At 39.4% G+C, this 21492-nt stretch overlaps 1 protein-coding gene across 1 annotated transcript in view; it reads right to left on the reverse strand.

Moving 5' to 3' along the window:
• THSD7B (thrombospondin type 1 domain containing 7B) overlaps window positions 1-21492 on the reverse strand; it is a 696543-nt gene that overhangs the window by 167102 nt on the left and 507949 nt on the right. The gene's annotated exons all lie outside the window — the stretch shown is intronic.

Consider the following 21492-nt stretch of genomic DNA (forward strand, 5'->3'; position numbering starts at 1 on the left):
TGATTGTTAATTAGGTAGGGTAATAAAAGACTGATATGCAAATTGACCGAATGGTGGAATGACCAGTTGCTATGATGCACACTGACCACCAGGGGGCAGATGCTCAAGGCAGCATGCTCCAACAGGGGGAGCGCTGCTCAGCCAGAAGCTGGGCTCAAAGCTGGCGAGAGCCTCTCCTGCCTCTGCAGCAGCACTAAGATATTCTACTCCCCTGAGGACTCCCAGACTGCAAGAAAGTGCAGGCCGGGCTGAGGGACCCCCCCTCACCCCCAAGTGCACAAATGTCATGCACTGGCCCCTAGTTTATTTCATAACATTCTTAGGTAGAAGCTCTGATTTTGTTACAGGTGTTAATATCAGTGGAACTATTTCGTCTTTTTGTTCCACCTCAGCATAGAGCACTATGCTATACTTAAACTCTAAGAATCCAACTATTTACTGGAAAGCTGCAGCTAAGTACCTTAAGGAACCACAAACTAAGTATGTCTGGAACTAATTGCATCACATTCAAGCCCTCAAAGTGTTTCTGCCCATTAATGTTGTTAGCATTTCATTAACCATCCAAGCTTATATTATAAGATGCTTCCTCGGCCCTCTCTGCCTCCTTTCAATCCATCAACACATCCTGTAAACTCTGTCTCTGAAATGATTCCTAAGGCCATCCCCAGTGTACTGACAGCTCACTGCTGCCTGCTTCCCCCCCCCCCCCCCCCCCGCAGGGCCAAGGGTCTTTGTGCTGCCTGGGGCTTTTCTTATGTTTACTATTTGTTAAAATCCTCTTACAGGCTCAGCCCTGTTGTTAATTCTATGAAATCTTCCCCAAATTCATCAGCTTGAATTGTTCCCCCTTTGTGCTTTTGAAAAGTCACCTATAAAAATATCGATAATCATTGCAACTCAACGGAACAAGGGCTACCGTGCAAATGCCTTTGGGTAAGAGTTAGATCATGTCCTCTTTGAGTGTGCTGCTCCTGGTGCTCAGCACATTCAGCAACCATTTAAACTCTGCTGGGATTAGGGGCTTGTCTTGTCTCCCTCACATACCAGGTCATTCGAAACAGGCACTCTAGAAGACTCTGGAGACAAGCTCTCTTGGGTTTGAGTCCTAGATCCATGACTTACTAACTCTGCAGCTAGGACAATGATTTAAACCCTCTGGAAGGTTTAATTATATGTATAGGGCCGAAACCGGTTTGGCACAGTGGATAGAGCGTCGGCTTGCGAACTGAAGGGTCCCGGGTTCGATTCCGGCCAAGGGCATGTGCATTGGTTGCAGGCACATCCCCGGTGGGGGGCGGGGGGGTGGGGGTGGGAGGCGGCTGGTCGATGTGTCTCTCTCATCAATGTTTCTGGCTCTCTATCCCTCTTCCTTCCTTTCTGTGAAAAATCAATAAAATATACTTTAAAAAAAATAAAATATATGTACAGGGACCATGGTAGTACCTTCATCACAGGATTAATCCAAGAACTAAAACAGATAATAGAGGTGAAGCATTCTGCTCATTAGTTTGAGCTCTTAAGATTATGATGCCATTAGTTTGAGCTCTTAAGATTATGAGAGCCACCAGAGCAGAACAAATGCCAGTTTGGTGCAGCAGAGCGCTAAGAGATGAGGAGCTACTGGTCTAAGGCATCAGGTTGGGGACATTTCTCAGTCCCAGAGGACAAACACATACTCTCATAGCTTTACCCATGACTTTGCCATTTAATAACTTTCCACATTTTCTCTCTCATCAAGCTGTTTGCTAGAACCAGAGCACCTTGTATGTTTTATGTTCTAGTAGTCTGAACTATAATTCATCAGTATTTCAGAAAACCTAGACTGTATTGGGCACAAAGATCTCTTATACCCTTCTTTTATGCCCCTCATTCTTGTCACTCTTTCTTGTTTTGGAACAAGGCGAGAAGTTGGAACACAATCAGATTGAAAAAAGTGGTTCTGAGACTTACAAGAGGAGAGAAAGCCCTACATGGATGTTGGAAGGAGGAATTGGTATCTTTAGAAGGCTAATGAGCCTTCCAGATGGGAAACTATTGCCAGGATGCCAGTCATCACTAAAAATGCGGTTAGACACACCCAAGCCCAGGACTAGCTATATTAGCATTTCTCAAATTATGTCCTATGTATCTCCTGTGATTACTCAAGGTGGGTTCTATGATTAAATATGCTTAGGAAATATAACCTATTTACCCTGTCACCTGAAGATTTGTACTGTTAAATGGTTATAAATAAAATGCATATAAATTTAACTTAGTTCAATCCTGTGTTTCTGAAAATTATTTGATGAACACAGAATTTATACAGTTAGCTCTAAGCTGAAGCCGGTTTGGCTCAGTGTTAGAGCGTTGGTCTGAGGACTGAAGGGTCCCGGGTTCGATTCTGGTCAAGGGCATGTACGTTGGCTGCGGGCGCATCCCCGGTAGGGGATGTGCAGGAGGTGGCTGGTCGATGTTTCTCTCTCATTGACATTTCTGGCTCTCTATCTCTCTCCCTTCCTCTCTGTAAAAAAATCAATAAAATATTAAAAAAATAAAAAAATAAAAAATAAAAATATTAATGAACATATTAGTGTATATGCTGACAAGTCAACAGTTTTGCATGAAAATAAGCCAGTGGCTCTCCTGCTTAAGGGCAGAATTGCAGATATTATAGAACACTATTTCTATTATCCCAAAGGAACTACATATCAGTGTTAGAAGAATTGCTCCTGAAAGCCTTTGCATGTGTGAATATATAAATAGGATCTGCTATTTTATTTATGTAATCTCCAATTTATTTATCTAGCTCAGCGTTTTTCAACCGCTGTTCTGCGGCACACTAGAGATGTTGCCTGGTGTGCCATAGGTGCAGACAAGACAAGAATTTTATAATTTTTCACTATTTTGTTTACTTAATATTTCATAATAAAGTAATTATAAAATACTTTCTTTGTGTTTATTTGATTCCTATTCAAGAGAATTACTTTATATATAGTCAATATAGGCACAGAGTTAAATTTTTTAACATTTTCTAATGGTGGTGTGCCTCGTGATTTTTTTCATGAAACAAGTGTGCCTTTGCCCAAAAAAGGTTGAAAAACACTGATCTAGCTAGTTCGTTATTTTTATCTTCACCCAAGGATATGTGTTGTTGTTTTTATATTGATTTGAGAGAGAGAGAGAGAGAGAGAGAGAGAGAGAGAGAGAGAGAGAGAGGGAGAAACATTGATCAGTGGCTTCCCATATGAGCCCTGACCAGGGACCTAAACTACAACCTAGGTATGTGACCCGACCAGGAACTGAATCCACAATCTTTTGGTGCACAGCATGATGCTCCAACCAACTGAATCACCTAGCTAGGGCTGAGATCTCTAATATTTTAAATACTAGAGGCCCAGTGCATGAATTCATGCAGGGGTCTAGCCGGCATAACCCAATTAGGGCTGATCGGGTGGGGCCGGCCAGAGGAAAGGGCCATGGGTAGTTGGCAGGCTGGTCCCACACCCCACACCCGGTCAAACTCCCAGTCCAGGGGACAATTTGCACATTAGCTTTTTATTATATAGGATTGTCTCTATCTCACACATTCTAAAAAAAAACAAAACAACTATTCTTATTTAGGCAAACTATAGCCCAAAGGCCAAGTCCAGTCCACTGTTTGTGTAAATAAAGGTTTTCTTTTCTTTTTTTCTTTTTTGGGGGGGGGGGATCCACAGATGCTAATTTACTTATTTATTGCTTATGTCTGCCTTTGCCATACAACAGCAAAGCTGAGTAGTCCTGGCAGAGATCACGTGACCTTTGAAGCTTAAAATATTTAATAATATTTGAATCTTTTACAGAAGAAGCTTGGGGTTATTTTTTATTTAAATTTAGGTCATATCTTTCTAAATGTAATCCTACAGAATTTGCTATTAATATTAATTTTAGCCTTTTCTACTATTACAGATATAAAGCTAAAACACCAAACATTGGTATTTCTTTACAACCTGCAATAGTGGTGGCATTAGAAAAGCCTCAATATTTTGAAAGATAACTAAAAGTTGTATGTATAGAACTTTCGGGAGAAAAAAGAATTAAATTACGATGATCTTTACAAAGTTGTCTCTGTACAAATAGATATGTCCCATTGTCCTTCACATGATTAAACTTTTGATCTTGTTAATTTATTAATGTTTTTAAATTTAGCCACTTCTGAACACTAATGAAAAACTCTATTTGAATTATAATTAATTGGAAAGTTCTTGAGAATTGTAATTTAGCTTAATCAAAAGTGAAAATTCTGATCTTTTCTCATGAGAGATATAACTTCAGAGTAATTGCTCACTATGTAGAACATTCTACATGTAAATGTAATACAGCTAGTTTTTTTAAATGAATTGCAGAATTTGATGAGACCTACACAAGGACTACGGTAAAGTTCTTGTTTTGATATTTTAAGTTAGCATATAATACTATTAATCAAAATGAGTCTTTGGAAACTTTATAAGAACATAGCTACAATTTTTTGGTTAACACTAAGATGATAAATATGATTTTAAATTGCATATATAAGAATATCTTGAGCACTTCTTTGCAGAATTACTGATACTAGTCTAACATTTTATTCTTATTCCAAATGTTAAAGAGCATCCCAAAAGTATTTCAAAAGCAGTAAGTCTAAGACCTTAGCATTGAATGTTTATCTAAATACCTATGAACAAAGACTCCAATAGGACTGTTAGAAACACACATGGAATGTGGAAGACATCACTCAAGCACAGCAGGACTCTGGTCTGTCTGAAAAAGGTCCCTTAGAGTCTCTGTAAAAGAATACATAAGAGGCTTACACTTGGCCAGAATTACAAAGAGCTAAGAGAAAAGGTGAGTAGAAATGGAATATAAGTCCTTAGAATTGTTTATCTATTATCATTTGAGTCTCAATATAGCCATAGACTGCAGTACATGATTTTTGTGTGTTATTTTATCATGTGCTAGTTCAATGATATAGATATTACCACCATTTGTCTTTTGTTTGTTATTTTAATCCTCACATGAAGATATTTTTCCATTGATTTTTAGAGAGTGTGGGAGGGAGAGGAAGAGACAGAGAAACATCCATGTGAGAGAGACACATGGACTGATTGCCTCCTGCATTTACCCCAACCAGGGCCAGAAGCCTGCAACTGAGATATGTGCCCTTGACCAGAATTGAACCCAGGATGCTTTAATCCACAGGCTTATGCTCTATCCACTGAGCCAGACTGTAGATATCATCATTTATGATGAGAATGTAAGGATTTTATAAAAGTTTAATCTTGCCAAAGATCAAGCACTAATGAAATTACTATAAATCTTCAGACATGTCTATTGGATTCAATGCCTAGGACTTTATAACTATGTCCTAAGATAATAATGGAGAGGCTTACTACGTAGACAAAAAGATGGACCAAGAAAGAACAATTATGTTAAAATTTTGATTGTCACCGAAGGTGTCTGTGTTAAGTCCTAGAGTTGGGAGAGGAACACAAAACTTGCAGGGGTAAACAAAAGAACACATCTTGTGAAATATCTGGCATTCCCATCCATCCTGGTCAAGTCCATTTTCTGTGTGGTCTCTCTCTTGTAAGTTGCTGGAAAAAAGTGCCACTGGTTAAGCTAGCAAAAGACAAATAAAAGATAGATCCAAGGGCACAGACTTTGACAAAATCTGAAACCAGTTCATTTCTTTCCTCCAGGTCTGATGATTTACACTGACACAAATAGCACAGAATCTAGGGGGAGGATGGGTAATGACACATAACTAAGTTTTAGGAAAACATGGACACTTCAAAGAAATAGAAGACTAACAACTCAAGAGCAGTATTTACCAAGAGGAATTACAAAGAGCATGGTAAAAATATCTAGCAACACAGTGAACTTAGAGTTCAGTAGGAAGAAATTTTGGTTATTAGTGAAAACAGCTTTCTGAAAGTGAGGAGCAAAAAGACTTGCGATGTCTTAAAAAGAGGTTAAGCTGCATTTAGAAACAAACCTTAAATTTGCTCTATAATGGAATTATTATAAGGAAGTAAGAAATCTAAGGGGGAAATGCAGTTTCATTTCTTTTTTTTCCTACTACCTCTCTCCAATCTCCTTTCCAGAAGTTCTACACTCATTCTTCTACTTCGAATGTAGTAGTTTTTAAAGTATGGTTTGTGGACACCTAGGAAGTCCCTGTCATACATACAGAGGGTCTAAAGATCCAAACTATTTTCATAATAATGACATATTATTGGCTTAAAAAACACAGATACCATTTGTAATGATGTCAAAGCAATGGTGGGCACAACCAGTGGTACAAACATGAATCAAGGATGGCAAACCATTGTCCTAGTAGTCACCATATTCTAAACCACTATGCACTAGACTAGGTTATAGATCTTTGTACTATGCTGCATGGCTCATCGTAAAAACACTTCTGCATTCTGAAGTTTGATGGTTCTCACCCAGTAAGACACTGGTGCAACTGAGTTACAACACTAGCTCCTTCAATCATGGAACGTTTTACTTAAAAGATCATCTTATAGACATACAATGATTATACATACTTCAATATGTAACATCATTTTTCAAAAAATTAAGTGAGTCTGTCACTTAAAACAAATAAAATATGAATAGCATTTATTTATAATGATAAAATTCAAGTGTCAAGCAAAAATTAAAAGATAAATTAAAAAAAAAACAAAAAACTTGTATTTGCCCACCATAAGTTTGAGAACTTCCCAATACTTAAAGACTTTTCTGATAAAATTAGTGGTGATATTAATGAGTAGAAATTTTTAATACTATGTCATGAAACTTAATTTTTAGGCATAATTCATTCAACAAATATATTCCAAATGATCAATGTATGAAGTTACAAAATAATGTATGGATTAATAATCTATTCAAGGTACCAGAGAGTCCAGTGGATTTTACTGCAATCAAGTATAAAAGTACATTATTATTTCAGATTCCACATTGCAACCAAACTTTGAAAAATATAACTTGTCAAGTTTTGGTACAGTTTCAAAGACTAACCAAGGTTTTTGAAAAACATCTACTAAAATACTCCTCCTTTTCCTGCCATATATCTACGTAAGGCTGGAATTTCTTCCTATACTTCACTGAAATAACCCATTGTAAAAGATTGAATGCAGGAGCAAATGTGAGAATTCAGCTATCCTCGATGATGCCATATATATATAAAAAATGTAAAATGTAAAGCAATGCCACTTTTTAAAACATTTTTTTCTTTTAGAATATAATGCTATTTTTCATGAAATATTAATATTTACATGTAAATTATTTTACTTTAATTGCATACTTTTAAAAAATGAATAAATTATTTTTCAATTTCTCACTTTAAATTTTAGTACAGTAAATATACCTTTCAAAAAACAAAAGCTTTTTTGAACTCCTGGTAATTTTTAAGAGAGTAAATAACCTGAAAACCAGAAAATTTGATAATCACTGTTTTAAGGGCACTTGCCTAAAAGAAACTCTCCCAATGTCTTTCCTATTTCAAATAAAATAATGTAATAAGCACTCCACAAATCTCCCACTCTGGGAGTGGACCAGCAATTAATATTCACAAACACCCTCTATGTACTATAAATACCAATAAGCCACCAGAAGATGAACAGGACAAAGATGACTAGACAAGGGCCTCAAACTTAAACATGTGTAGATTCTAAGTATGTGACATAAGTAAAATAATCTCTAAGCCCTATTTTCTTGAAACTCATCACATTTTTTTCATAATTTGTGTTATCATTTTTTACAAAATTCCAAGAATAATGTTTTGAACTTAAAGCTACCCTATGAAAGTAATAGTATAACTCTCAATATAAATGGTCACTGACAGGACTGCCTTGTCTTTCCCCACCCTCCTCCGCCCCACCCCCAGTACAGAGAAACCATCTCTGGGCCTCCTCCAGCTGCACCCCTTCCCCACAGTCGAATAACCTGTGGAGTCAAGGAGGCATGCCCAGCAGCAGCCTGTTCTCTGCCTTCTAGGGTCTATCAGGCCACATTCTACAAACCCTGGGCCCCACAATCCCGTGCCAATCAAGTTTGAGCTGCTTCCATGGCTCTTCCCTGCTCTGTCCTCCTGAGAGGTAGGACTGCACCCCAGACTCAGGTGAGTAACCTAGGCCAGCAGAATGGGCATAGGGGTGTGTCTGCAGCAGGCAGAGCTTGTGCACACAGACTGGGCTCTGGGACAGGACCGGGCTGGAGGAGCAGGAGCTCACAGCACAGGCTGGAGCCTGGCTTGCCTTGCAGCACCACCTTCTACCTCTGAGCTTGGAGAATCCCACAGCGGAAATTAACCTCTGGATCGTTAGAAAGGCATATTTGTTAAGGTAAGAGATCAAACCTAGTTTACATAAAACAGTAGGTTTTTTTTTTTAATGTTTTTTTTTAAATAATACCTTATGAACTGTAGGTATTTATTCGTATTCTCACCCTAGTTCACAGATATTAAGGCGTGAATCTGGCTACTGTTGCTTGGATGGGTATAGGAGAGACTATGGGGAGACAGAAGGGAGATGACCATTATACTGATATTTTCTGATTCACCTGAAACTTCTCAAACATTCTGATATTAAAATCCAATTTTAATGCAAAAATTCCTATTTTAAACACCTTGACAACTAAAAAAAACAAAAAACAAAAAACAACAACATTAACACCCGGTAGCACACATTGCACAGTCCAAATTACACACTCTGTAGTCCAGAGCTTGCCAACATCTGTATTGCAAGACACTTTGTAACGTGGTGGTGTTTCCAAAGATCTTCTCCCAGAATCCTCGCCAGCATTGTTACCGTAGGCAGTGAGTTATTAACAAAAGCAAGGCAGCAAATGAAACCAGCAGATTAAGGAGAGAGGCAGCTTTTTATAGTCACTCTGGTGTCCATCAGGTTCACTGGGGAAGGAAGAAGATGGAGGAGAAGTCCTTTTCCTAAGTGCATGTGCAACAGAATCCTGATGAGGAAGCGGATCTAGAAGGCATGTACAACAGGAACCATAATGGGACCATACAGGTGGGAAAATACCAAAAGTCTAAGTAGGATAAGGGTACAAAACCCCAGAAAATCCAGGAAAGATACTAACTAGGGGAGAGCACTAGCATAGCCCCAGGAAAACCCAGTAAAGAGATTAGATAGTTTGAAAGAAGGCCTGCCCTTTTTCAAACCCAAGGTGACATAACACTTAACAAAAGCTTGTCTCTGGCAACTGGGCACCATCAAGGCTTGGCAGCAGATGTAAAGATGGGGGAATATGGCACAGAGAAGTTAAGTAACTTGCCCAAGTTCACACAGCTAAGAATTTGATGCCAACTCTGAATAGAGGTTGAGCTGGACTTTTGGAACCTTGGGAGCCAGGGGTGACAGCATTGCAGCTCTGGGCCTAACCCTTCTTGGCCTGGTTTGCATAAGTGCGGGTATATGGCCCTGAATTCTAGACTTCTTCCACAGCCAGTCAGAGCGGAAACCCTGTGTATGAGACATTGGGCATGGTGTATGAAGACAGGTCAACAACAGACAAGGTCAACCAGCTTCTGCTACCTGACTCACTGAGGAACCATGTCCTGGAGTACAGCAGCCTTTCCAAAGGCGTTCTAATAAATCTTACCACCATTGCTCAAATCCTTTTTCATGAATGTCCCTGAAATGCTTTTCCTGCGACACCATAAGAACCTATTTCCAAACCTATCTTTCTCTGGTAACAGCATCATGATTAATAGTGATATTAATAATAATGGTTATTACTTACAGAATGCCTTAATACATACGAGGCATTCTGTTAAGTCCATTGAACACATTATCTCAAAAGCATTCATGTATTTTGTTTTGTTTTTGTATCTATGAGAAAGATTTGGAGCTTAATTATTAAGTTTCACTTAGTCAGTCCCCTTTATGCTATTCTTATCAAGAAATCTGTTTATCCTTTTGCATGATGACTTGACTATAGCAAGTATAAAGTATGTACATGTTGATTAGGACAATCTACCTGGTTTGTGCAGGAATTAAACTTTAGTATGAGCTGTACTTAAGTCCACTCCCCATACTGATTCCAGGGCAGTGATTCAGTAACAGACAATGGACAAGTGTAACCTGAACCCTTCTGAGTATATAGGCATTGGGCATAAAATTCTGCTTCTATGCCAATAAAGTGTCATCTCTTGATTATGACTCCTTTTATAGCCTTTCTATATAGCCTTTATATGGTATTCTAGATAGGTTATAAAGTAGTTAATCAGAATTAATTGATATTTATTCTTAGTACTAAAGTGTAAATTAATTGTATGTTTTCTCCCCAATCTAGCCATATGCATTAGTGCTTTGTTCACTGTAATGGTGATAATTTTAGCAAGTTGTTTAAACTACCTTTCCCTTCCTGAGGGCAATCTGAAGGGTGCAGCTAATGTGTTAGCATTGAAACACCTCTTACAAACTCATTAGAGAAGCACAATCCTCTTTGGTTCATCATAAAGTAAAACAGAGCAGTCATCTGCCCATTTTCAAGTAATGCAACTCCTGGTCTTACTGTGAACAAAGTTTACAGTTTTCAAGAATGAAGGGCATTAAATACACACAATGAATCTTCCAGCTGCTATGCTTTATACTTTCCAATGTCAGTTTTCGCCAGCTGTGATAGTTCCTTTTGTAACATCTGCCAGAGTAGAAAAGATGCACAGTGACTGTACTTAAGCATAGTCATTCTTTTTTAAATAATTAAGGCCAACTGGATTATGAGAAATTCATGACTTACAAATGATATAAATTATATAAAGATTGAAAATGATCATAATTTACTTTTAATTAAGTAATAAGCCAGAGCAGATTTTCCAGTACTTTTGAATAATACACATTTCAAATGACAGGCAATGGCTCATGTAAGGAGGATTATATATTAAGTTAAAAATGTTCATATTTCATTTTTACATTCTAAAGCACTTTCTAGACCAATTGCTTCTCCATAATTATTTGGTATTTTGTTTAGTTATGTTTATGATTTAGTTTCTTAAACATAAAAATGCTGATTCTAAAGTTTATAATTTGGAGGAAGGTGGTGGGTGAGTATGCCAACACAGGTTCATATTTATGTCACTCAATATTCCAAATTTATGGATTATTTCCCCTGAAATTTATTGAATTTCTTATTTCAGATTCACATAGACATGGATGGCTTTGATCACCACATGCAGAAAAATCACCATTTTTTTTAAAAGTGAACAAAATATACAGAATTAGCAATTCCATTTTCATAAAAAAGCCACTATCTCTTCTTCACCAAAAAGAGAAGAATGAACCAAACTGATACAGCCAGGCTACTGAATCGAACTCCCCGCCTTAATCTAGGAGCCAGGGATCAACTGTGCTTATCTAGTTGCTCTGAGTTATAAATTAAGCACCATAAAGAAGCCATCAGGGCAGTAAATGTTTGATTATAAATATGGAATTTGAACATAAGAGTATCTAAATACACATGTTCAGCCAAAAACACCATGGGCTGGGTGGCTTACAAACAACAGAGATTTACTTCTCACAGTTCTGGGGGCTGGGAAGTCCAAGACCAAGGTGGTGGCAGATTCTGTATGTGGTGACAGCCCATTTCCTGGTTCACAGATAGAGGTCTTTCCCTGTGTCCTCCCTGGGAGGAGGTCCAGGTAGCTCTCTGGGGTCTCCAGCTTAAAGGCACTAATACCATAAGAGCTTAGTTCACGTGTCCTCATCATATCCCAACCCCCCAAAACCCCAACTTCTGATGCCATCACAATTGGGAATTAGGGTTCAAGGTGGACTTTAGTAGACACAAACATTTGGTCAGTAGCATGGATATTACAAATTCAGAATCTAGTTTCATTCCTCAGGAGCTTTTTATTTTAAAGCAACTCCATATCCAAATTTAAGTATACAAATCTCCTAAAAGGAGCAATTTTCACTACTTTCCCCCCCCCCACAAATATGGGCTCTTATTTCATTTTATACAAAATGATATTCAGTTTTATTTATCCCTGCCATCTACTCCATTACAAAATGGTTTCACAATGTTGAACAGTCTTCTCCTGTAGAAGGTTTAGAAACATTCTGGAGGAATACAGAGGAACTATTACACGTGCCTTTCTTCATCAGTGTTGTTAAGAACCCACACCTCTATGTGTGTAATACCAGTATGCCTGTTATGTTACTGGTGAAATTCCAGATACAGTTTTGCATGAGCTACATAGAACTAGGAAACAGGAGACAAACGGTGTAAGCATTGCTTATCCCATTTGAAGTCCGCTCATTTAGCATATGGAATGAGGCAGTGGAAGGATGGTTATGCCAAATAATTTGCAAAATAGAATGGTAACCCCCAAATGAAAAAGAAGCGTCATGGAAGAGCTCTAGTCAAGGCAATTCATATTCTCAGAAGGAAAGGATTCGGTCACCTTTCTTAACATAAAAGAGACTTTCTAGTATTAAATTTAAAACATTGCTTAACTTTTCTATCTCAATATCAGGCTCAAAATGTTACTTAAAACTACAATAGCAAAGCTTCTATCAAATTAGATGTCAAAAAGAGTAAAAGAGGAGCATAGAGTAGATGTTTTGGTTCACTCCTCAAAATGCATACCACCATTGGTCTAGGAAAAGGCTCCCCCAGCTTGCTACAGCAGCATTTCAAATGGACTCTGCAGATTTGCAACTTTAGCACCACATAGAAACTTGTTAAGGTTGCTTTTCCCATTTCCCAGGACTACATTTAGGAGGATCTGTCACATGATTTATTTGCACATTCAAGTTAAAAAGCACTGCCCTACCACACCCGTGTCCCATAAGTAGATTTTAGGCATGCCTGAGATGTGGATGTTCCCAATTCAGTCTGGTGTCTCAGACAATTCACTCATGCCCAAGTCAGGTGTGAATGCACATCCCAATTTGCCAGACAAGCATTATAGATTTCTATGTGAGTCATGAAGTTTAAACAATAAAAGTTTGTACCCCTATGTTCATAGCAGCACAATCTACAATAGCTAATATTTGGATATAACCTAGGTGCTCATCAGCAGATGAGTTGATTAAAAAACTATGGTATTTCCACACAATAGAATACTACACCACTATTACCATTTGCAACAGCATGGATAGAACTGGAGAGCATTATGCTAAGTGAAATAAGCCAATCTGAGAAAGATAAATATCACATGATCTCACTCATATGTAGGATATAATGATCAGCATAATTTGATGAGAAAAAGAGATCCAAAGACAAATGGCAGGAGAGGTGGGGGGGAGGGTGTTAGAGAGCAACTAAATGACTTCTATGCATATTAGCATAACCAATGGACACAGGCTCTACAGCAGTCAGTGCTTGCCCAGGGTGGGAATGGCTGGAGAGGAAGGGGCTCAATCAGAAAAAAAGGAGACATATATAAAATTTTAGATAATTTTAAAAAAAAGTTTGGGTAATACTTGTTTGAGAAAATCATGTTCATCCCATGACTGCTTCCAGAAGTTCAGGAATGCACACAAAAGCCAACTTCAGCCAATGAGGTGTGAGGTGAGATCTTTCTGGGAACCAGGGAGGCTCTGGGGAATGTTTGTTATTTCCAAGATTGCCACAGGAGAGGCCTTTTTTATTTTTCTGGCCACTGTTCCTTCAGAGACTACATTGAAACTGCTAATATCCAGAGGATGAAGCCAGGGCAGAAGATGACAAAGCAAGAAAGACAGAGGAACTATGTCCTTTATGACACTGCTGAGCCATAGAAGCCACCATCCCCAGAGCCTGAATTACCACTGGATTTCTGGTTATATGAGGCAATGTATTCCCTTACTGTTTCAGCCAATTTGGGTTGAGGTTTCTGTTAGTTGCAAATCATCTTTATATATAAAAGCCTAAACAACTGGCAAATCACTAGCTATGGCACACACTGACCAACAGGGGACAATGCTCAATGCAGGAGCTGTCTCACTGCAATGACTTGGCAGCTGTGGTTCTTGAGTGATGCGCCCTGAACCAAAGAGGGGGAAGCCCAATTCCAGGGTGCTTCACCCAAGAACTGCCCTCTCACAATCCAGGAACCCTCAGGGGATGTCGGAGAGCCAGCTTTGGCTCAATCCCCATGGGCCAGGCTGAGGAACCCAACCAGTGCATAAATCTGTGCACTGTGCCTCTAGTCTAATATAAATGAGGAACAGGCAATTATGTCCATTGTGTCCAAAACTTTTGTGTGGTTTTAAAGAATGTAATACAGGTGTGATGCCATGAGCATTACTATCTGCACTTCAACCTATCCAAGCACTCGCTCTCAAGTCTCCAGGAATGCAAGTTCCCAGTAGGAATTCATGGATCCATGGTTGAGATGAACCTTATCAAAATCTCTTCCTGGCACGTCACTTTTCTCAATGTGTTTGCTGAAAGAATGGAAGAGTGAATGGATATTGGTGCAGGTGCACAGAATTTAAGCGACCTTGCAAAAACATTTACAGTTACCTTGAATTCCATTTTATTTCTATTAATATATCTCTTCCTTAAAGCTAACAGAGCTCATTAATAAATCATTGTTACTAAGAGTCCCTGTCCACATAATGTACTTCCATAATTTACCCACTACATTACAATTTTTTTAAATGTTTTTATTCATTTCAGAGAGAGAGAGAGAGAGAGAGAGACAGAGAGAGAGAGAGAGAGAGAGAGATAGAGAGAGAACAGCTGCCTTCTGCACACCTCCTACCTCCTACTGGGGATTAAGCCCACACCCCAGGCATGTGCTCTGACTGGGAATTGAACCAGCGACCTCCTGGTGCATGGGGCAATGCTCTGCCAACTAAGCCACACTGGCTGGGCCATGTTATGTTTCTATAGGTCTCTTTTCAATGCCCATAATTACATAGCATGAGGATATACATGTGATATTTGTTGATTAATTAAAATTAAAATACATTTACTGTCCTATCATACAACCCCAAACCATAGGTTTATTTGGACATCTCATATTTTATTTTTCTCATGCAGGGGTGTTTGCAGGGTAAGTCCTGTCCTGGCCAAGGAAAAGGAAGTTGTTGGAGGCCACATGATCAGTTATATCATCTCCCAAAGAGGCCACTTGCTCATGGTAAATGCCACCTGCCATTGATAGTGCAGGGAGAGCCAATGTCAGTGGAAATGGTGCAGGATGAGGTTGGTCTCTGTACCCAGATTACTCCTTCCAATCACCTTGGTCCAGCACCCATTGATTAAGAGCACAGGATCAGTTTCAGGGGAAACCAAGTGAGATTGCACAGCCTGATGATTATAAATTCACTTTATTCCAAATGCAATTATCCAAAGTGTATATCCATCTGACCATTTGGCTATAGTAAAATGTATTTGTATTGGGAAAAAGTGGGCTTCTGATTATGATATAAACAGCACAGATAACACAATGTCCTTAGTAAACATAACCAATTGAGCAACTTCATTGCCTCCATTTTAAATCATATGGTGATAATACCAATAGCAAACGCTCACTGTGTTCTGGCAGTATTTCAGCTGCCAGTATCTGTATCTCCATGCCCATGAGCTTTTTTTCCAGAACAGAGAAGACTAGCTATGCTTAGCCACAGTGCATAGCCTTAACATTCCCCTCAACCAGGAACTCCCAGAAATGTCCCCATGAATATCCCAGCTTTCTGGGTCTTCAAATGTAGTAACTCTTGGGCATGTATTCTATACAGGCTCCCAGAGCTTTCTCTAGTTTTGGTGGCCACTATGCGAACCTCTTATTGGTCTCTTCCCTTCCCTGTAGCACTTCTTATTCATTTCCCTAGTGGTATTCCCTTCACTTGATAAGTAAATTTTCTAATACCATCTCAGGCCCTGCTTCCAGGAGAACCCAACCTAAGACCATTACCAGCTTCTAAAGTGCTCTTCAGGAGCCAGGAGGGTAGCAAACAGAGGCAAAAATTGAAACAAAAAATAAACGAGAAAAATCCTATATAATAAAGAGCTAGCCGAGGCCGGTTTGGCTCAATGGATAGAGTTTTGGCTTGGGGACTGAAAGGTCCCAGGTTCAATTCCGATCAAGGGCATGTACCTTGGTTGCAGGCATATCCCCAGTACGGGAGTGTGCAAGAGGCAGCTGGTTGATGACTCTCTCTCTCACCGATGTTTCTAACTCTCTATCTCTCTCCCTTCCTCTCTGTACAAAATCAATAATATATATATATATATATATATATATATATATATATATATATATTTAAAATAAAGAGGTAATATGCAAAATAACCCTCATGCCCTTGCACAAGATGGCTGCCTCCATGTAGTCAAAGATGGCCTCCACAAGATGGCTAGCAGGGAAGGACAGATGGGGGGCAACTGGGCCTGTAGGGAAGAAAGGAAAGTTGGGAGGGACCAGGTCTGCAAGGGAGGGATGGCAGTTGGGGACGATCGGGCTAGCAGGGGAGGGCTGTTGGGGGCAATCAGGTTGGCAGTGGAGCAGTTAGGTGTTGATCAGGCTGGCAGGGGAGTGATTAGGGGGTGATCAGGCCAGCAGGCAGACAAGCGGTTGGGAGCCAGTGGTCCCAGTTTGTGAGAGGGATATCTGACTGCTGGTTTAGGGATCAGACCTAAACCAGCAGTCAGACATCCCCTAAGGGTTCCCAGATTGGAGAAGGTGCAGGCGGAGCTGAGGGACACCCCCCTCCAATGCACAAATTTCATTCATTGGGCCTCTAGTCATACTATAGGAAAAGGAGAGTAAGGAAAGGTAAAAGGGAGGAGGGGTTTAGGGAGGGGCAAAATATACTATTAAATAGGTGATTAGAAAAGATACATTTAGAAGGTAAAAACATATAAATGCGCTCTTTTAATTGGGGCCAGCAGGGACCATGTGTCATTAACTACATTATGCAGTTCACATGTCCTTTTAAATAAACAAAAATACAATTTTACATCAGTAAAAACTTCAATTTAGTTGTATTTCCTTGCTCCAAAAACAGATCGATGCAACAAAACTTTCACTGTTGGCCATTCTAGTTAATGACACATGGTCCCTGCTGGCCCCAATTAAAAATGTGCATTTAAGGGTAAGCTTAGTCAAACTTCTCTCCTTATACCAGGGCTCAAATTAATTTACCTTCAGGTCTAAGGGTGACAAGGTTGTGTGTCTATTAGGGTAGAAGGTGGCTTTGTACAATCCTGCTGATTTGTACAAATTCTTTGAAAGCACACTTTGCAATTGGTTCCATACTTGCTTTCAGCACAGGAGATAAGCACAGTTACCTTGTTATCTAAGAGAAAGATATTTCTCTTCAGGGAGGAAAGCAACAGCTTCAATCTGCCTTGGGCAGTCTTTATGAAAATGACAGGGGAACATGATTTTAATCCAATGTAGAGGGAATTTGCTAAGTAGCTTCCAGAGAAAGGACATAAGAATAAATCCAAATATCTAATTTCATTAAATAATGCTTGGAGAATTGTAAATTGAAAGCAGTTTCTGTTAAAAGACACCAAATTGGACATCAATCAATTTATACAATCTTCCTGAGAAAGTGAAATTATCATGCTTTATGAGAAGGCCAGTGTGAGGGCTGACAAGGAGACAGATAGAAGCAGCTCTGCTTCTGGGCTCAGCAGCAGGTTCCTTGGCCTGAGGGCTTTGCTGACTGAGCTTAGAGAAGTGTGGCCAGAACCAGGTCATGAAATCTCTTATAAAATACACTGGAGGCCAGATGCACAAAATTTGTGCATTTGGGTGACTGGGGTCCCTCAGCCCCACCTGCACCCTCTAGCAGTTGGGGAGCCCTCAGGGGATGTTTGACTGATGGCTTAGGCCTCCTCCCTATGGTAAGCAGGGCAAAGCCATCAGTTGGACATCCTCAGCACTGCTGTGGAGGAGATGGGAGGCTCCCATCAATGCCTCTGTGCTTGACAGTCATGAGCCCAATTTCTGGTTGATGACATTCCCCCAGTGAGAGCACACTGACTACCAGAGGGCAGCACCTGCATTGAGCATCTGACCCCTGGCAGTCAGTGCGCGTTATAGTTAGAGGCCCAATGCATGAAAATTTGTACAAAAGTAAGCCTTCCTTCATCTGACTGCCAGCACCAGCTTCCATCTGGCACCCAGGACCTGGGCTTCCCTCCTCCTGCCACCAGCAGGCACCTGGGACTGGGGCTAGCTTCCCTCCAGCCCTGGCTTCATCAGGAAGGATGTCCTGAAGACCTCTGGTCTAATTAGCATATTGCCCTTTTATTATTATAGATTATATAGGATTATATAATTTGCACTCAATCCCAAAGGTAACAAGAGACCCATGAGAGACTAAGTATGAATAGATTTGTGACTCGGAGAGTTTACTGAGACTGCTGTGTGAGGGAGAGAGAGAGAGAGAGAGAGAGAGGGAGGGAGAGAGAGAGAGAGAGTGTGTGTGTGTGTGTGTGGCGAGGTGGGGGGGAGGGGAGGCAGAGGAGATTAGAAACAGAGGAGATAATGGTTATGATGGCTGCATAGGAGAGAGGTGAGCAGAGTCCACTAGAGAGTTAATTAATGCTCATACTTGCTCTCTTTAGAAACAGATGAAGCTTGGGAGTAAGTAGCAGGCACTGCTCTAGGGCAGTGTTTTTCAACCTTTTTTGGGCAAAGGCACACTTGTTTCATGAAAAAAATCACGAGGCACACCACCATTAGAAAATGTTAAAAAATTTAACTCTGTGCCTATATTGACTATATATAAAGTAATTCTCTTGAATAGGAATCAAATAAGCACAAAGAAAGTATTTTATAATTACTTTATTATGAAATATTAAGTAAACAAAATAGTGAAAAATTATAAAATTCTTGTCTTGTCTGCACCTACGGCACACCAGGCAACATCTCGTGGCACACTAGTGTGCCGCGGAACAGCGGTTGAAAAACGCTGCTCTAAGGTGACATGAGAAGTGCTGAAGCAAACATCTAATGCATCCATATGGCTTTCATACTTCTTTTCATGGTGTCAGGCAGGTCATATGTTCAAATCATTATCTATAATTATATGCTATCTGTAATATAATTTATAGCTTCATATAATTTATGAACCATGTGAGAATTTACACATTAAAATGAAATGCCAATTATCTACTGAAGCTGAATATATGCCTATACTATGAGCTAGAAATTCTACTCTTAGATGTGTACCCAACAGAAATACACAATTATGAGCACCAAAGCCAGGCACAATAATGGTCATAGCTGTGTTATTTGTAAGAGCCCAAACTAGGGGGGGAGGGGAGAGATCAAGTGTCCATTCATCAACAATAAATAGGGAAAACATGTGGCATATACAACAAGATAACAGGATATACACAATGACAAGACATAAAACAATAAAAATGACCAACAATGACCCATATATATGCTTAGAACAAAGGACTCACAGAGACTGAAAGTAAAGGGTTGGAATTTTTTCTTTCTTTCAGGAAAATGGAAATGAAAAAAAAGCTGGGATAGCAGTACTGAATCTGACCAAATAGACCTCAAAAATGAAGTCCATAACAAGAGATGAAGGCCACTTCATAATTCTAAATGGATCCATACAACAAAAGGCTATAACTCTGATAGACATATATTTACCCAATACAGGAGCATTTAAATACATACAAAAACTTTTGGGGGATATTAAGGGAGATCTATAGCAATGCAAGCATAGTAGGGAATTTTATTACCCCACTGACATCACTGGATACTTCTAGACAAAAACATCAATAAGGAAACAGAAATCTTAAATTATACTCTAGAACAGATGGAACTAATTGATACTTTCAGAACATTACACCCCAAAGCTACAGAATATAAATTCTTCTCAAGTGCACTTGGGACATTTTCAAAAGTAGATCACATGTTAGAATAGGAGCTAAGTCTCTACAAATTAAGATTTAAATCATATCAAGCATCTTCTTAGACTAATGGCATGAAATTAGAAATCAGGTACAATAAAAACACTCATAAGCAATCAAATACATGGAAGCTCAATAGCATGCTATTAAATAATGAATGGCTCCCTTGAGTGGAGTGGCTCTTCCACAAAATACCACAGGCTAGGTGAGTCTATTTTGAAGAAGTGGAATTAGAAGTTTAAAAAATTTGACTCTCAAAAGAAATTTCAATTGTTGTATTATAGATATTTGGCTCTGTTGACTAATGAGTTTGCTGTCCACTGACATAGACAATGAGGTGTTGAGGGCCTGGGGCGGGGAGGGGGGGCAGGCAAGTAGCAGGGCAGAGTACAGGAGCAGGCTGGAAGTACTAGTTAATGGGAGAAAAAAAGAGGATCTATCACAACATGGATGACTATCACAAACAAGTTGTAGAGATAAACAGGCAGACACAAAGTAATTTAAAATACAGAATCCATTTATGTCAAATTTTTTGTATGTTAGCATTAACTTATAAATGTCCAATAACTGAGTAGTAGTTCTACATGGTGGGAGGCAATGGTGGTGAAGGAGGTGGAGTGCAAAGGGGTCTCTGAGATACTGATAATGCACAGTCTGCCCTCCATATCCACAGGTTTCCTATTCAGATTCAGTGAATCACCACAGATCAAAAATTGTCAGCCCTGCCAGGACAGCTCAGTTGGTTGAGCATCACCCTTTGCACTGAAAGGTCACTGGTTCAATTCCCAGTCAGGACACATACCTGGGTTGCAGTTCAATCCCCAGTTGGGGTGCATACATAAGGCAACAAACAGGTCAATGTTTCTGTTTCACAACAATTTTTCTCTTCTCTCCCCTCCTCTCTGTAAGCATTCTTCAGTTGCAGATTAAAAAATATATACCATATTTTTCGGACCATAAGACGCTCTGGACCATAAGACGCACCAGTTTTTAGAGAAGGGAAATGAAGAAAAAAAGATTCTGAAACAAATAGTGTCCTAAAATATTTTATGTGCATTAAAACCCAACATCACAGTCATAAACACATGTAATCAACCCTATAAAGTAAACAGCAGCATTTAGAACCATTTTAGAGCCGGGCAAGCACACAGAGACCACACAGAGCCAGGCAAGTAAAAAAACTTTATTTTTAAAGTATATGTGTAGGCTATATTTGGACCATAAGATGCAGGGACTTTTTCCCCCCACTTCTGGGGGGAAAAAAGTGCATCTTATGGTCCAAAAAATACGGTACTTGGGGAAAAGTTCTGTTGCTGTTGACGTGTACATGTAGTTAGGCCTAGGTTGGTTGCATCTGTGAACATGTTCAGACTTTTTCTTGTCATTATTCTCTAATAAATTCAGTACAATGCTGATTTGCATAGCATTTGCATTGTGCTGGGTATTATAAGTAATCTAGAGATGTTTTAAAGTATTTGGAAGGATGTCCACAGGTTATATGCAAATACTACACAATTTTATATAAGGGATTTGAGCATCCATGAATTTTGGTATCCTCAGGAAGGTCTTAGAACAAATCCCCGTGGACCCCAAGGAATGACTGTTATTTCTTGATGTGGGTGGTAATTGGATGGAAAGGTTCAATTTGTGAAA

Source organism: Pipistrellus kuhlii, unplaced genomic scaffold (assembly GCF_014108245.1).
Source record: "Pipistrellus kuhlii isolate mPipKuh1 unplaced genomic scaffold, mPipKuh1.p scaffold_m20_p_7, whole genome shotgun sequence".
Lineage (NCBI taxonomy): Eukaryota > Metazoa > Chordata > Mammalia > Chiroptera > Vespertilionidae > Pipistrellus > Pipistrellus kuhlii.